Source organism: Dipodomys ordii, unplaced genomic scaffold (genome assembly GCF_000151885.1).
Source record: "Dipodomys ordii isolate 6190 unplaced genomic scaffold, Dord_2.0 Scaffold360, whole genome shotgun sequence".
In the NCBI taxonomy this organism is placed as follows: domain Eukaryota; kingdom Metazoa; phylum Chordata; class Mammalia; order Rodentia; family Heteromyidae; genus Dipodomys; species Dipodomys ordii.
The window spans coordinates 32486-34699 of NW_012267576.1; positions in this window are offsets into that span (position 1 = coordinate 32486).

Below are 2214 nucleotides of genomic sequence, written 5' to 3' on the forward strand. Positions count from 1 at the left end.
TTTTGGGAAGATTCATGGTCTCTTGCATCTACAAGCAGCAACCCTTAATAATTGCATGTGCAAAATGCAAAAGGCTCACCTCCCTCCCTAGGCTTCATACTCTGCCTTCACACATACGTACACACACATGCATGCACCTTGTATTTTCACCATTGGTCCACTCCGAATCACACGTGCTGGCTCCTGTGGTTCCCCTGGGATTCTCAAACACGCGTACATCCGAGTCCATCCATCTGTGAAATGTGGCTTTCCCACACCAGCAGCGCTGGTGGTTCCTCACAGATGAGTCTGAGCCCTTACCAGCCTCCAAACCTCCAGAACCTTCCAGGGAAACCGGGAGTCCCAGAGCTTCTTTGAATAGCCGTCTTCTCTTTAAGATTCCAGGCAAACCAAAAGGTTTCTATCATCTTGCCCGGGAGTATTTTTTTTTCCCTAGGAAGAATGACTGCTAGCAGCTTCAATGGAAATGTCCACCAGGCCTTCCTGCATTTTGCATCTCTTTACACGCAGCGTTACAATGACAGGAAGCGACCCCCGCATGCCAGCAGTCAGGCCACACAGTAGCAGATAAAAGCAGGTGAGCATGCTTATCTGGAGACATGGATATCCCCCCGCCCCCACCCCCGGCTCTACAAAGCAGGTGGTCTCTGCTCAAAATTCAGAAGAAGCAATTTGTCATTCTAGGGGAATTTACCACGTCGACGCGCTCACACAGAATGTTGGATAACAGCACGGTGACCTGTACGTGTGCAGTGTTTCATTAATCCCCCCCAGAGTGACCAGGACAGCAGATTCCCAGTGAGGACAGGGCAGGCCTAGCCTGTCCTTTGCAGCCATCCCTGCCACCTCTATGGGTCCCTGTCACCCAGTCTGGCTGGAGACACATGGGTGGGGGTGTGGGGGGGGGAATGCTAAGTCCCAGGCTGGCTACATGGAGCCAGGCTCCTGGACTCACCGTTTATTCTTCTCGCACATCTGATTCCAAGTTTGTGTGCACTGGGGCCGACATCATTTTTCCACCACACTGAAGATCGATTGTGTTTGCCAGGCTACCAGTTAGCAGCACTGCAAAGGTGGGCCTCTCCGGGGCTGGCGAGGAGGGGAAGAAAGCCACCAAGCTACACACAGCAAACCCCACGCCATTCTCCTCGGCCCTCAGAACCCTGGCAATGGCTGATTTCTCCACCTGGCGCAGCCTCGTGGTCCCTCCTGGCATCAGTGTCTATTCCTGAGTGGCCCAGGCATCTCTGATGCTCCTGGAGCCCCCAGTGCGAATGCCACCATCCCAGCAGGCAGGCTGGCGCCCAACCCCGTCACCTAACCCTGACATCAAGCACGCCAACCGAAGACCACAGGTAACGCGCAGCCACACAATCGGGTCGGGTGGGCTTTGAATATGTATCCCCTTCCCCTTTTTATGAACTAATCAGTGACACGTTTCCCAAACCCAAATGTTGAGGAATGGCTGCCTTGAACCTGGGGCTGCTCGAAGAATTCCTGATGATTTGACAACCAGCCCCTCCCCTCCATTAGTGACCCTGTCACAGGCAGCACATTTCTACCCCAGGGCCTTTGCACGGGTAGTTACTCCCTCACCCCTCCCCACAGCTGCCATCTATTGCAGATAAATTCTACCTCGTTTCTCTCAGCAGCCTCCCCACCAACCTGCAGTCTCTATTCCTTTTGTTTTCCTTTCCCCTAAAGCCATCCACATGCATAGAAACACTATATACACATTGACACACGTTCCTTCATCATCCCTCTCCCCCTCCCACTAGAATGGCCGCGTTGTGAGGACAGGGGCGTGTGACACACAGCCCATGTGTTTCCAGCGCCTCTTGGAATACTGGGGTTCCCCACCCCCACCTTCTGGAACCCTGAGGTTTGAAGGTCGGAGCATAGGCTGCCTCCTGCCAACCCCTTAGGAAATCCTCACCACATAGTATCTGCTCAGCTAACCCGTTTCTAAGTTGACATCACGGATGTTGCTTTCTCCCCGATCACCCCACACATAGGCAGCTCGGACCTGGCTGTCGGGGCTCAGCTCTGCCTGCCAACGATGTTTTTCAGCTCACGTGCAGCCGTCCCTAGCTCTGACTCCCACCACAGTACTGCAGCCGAAGCCAGCATGTGCACTGGCAATAAATGTTGAATGAATGAATAAATGAAGCATGAAGAGTAGAGTGTGCGCAGGAGGAAAGCTAGCTCCTCTGA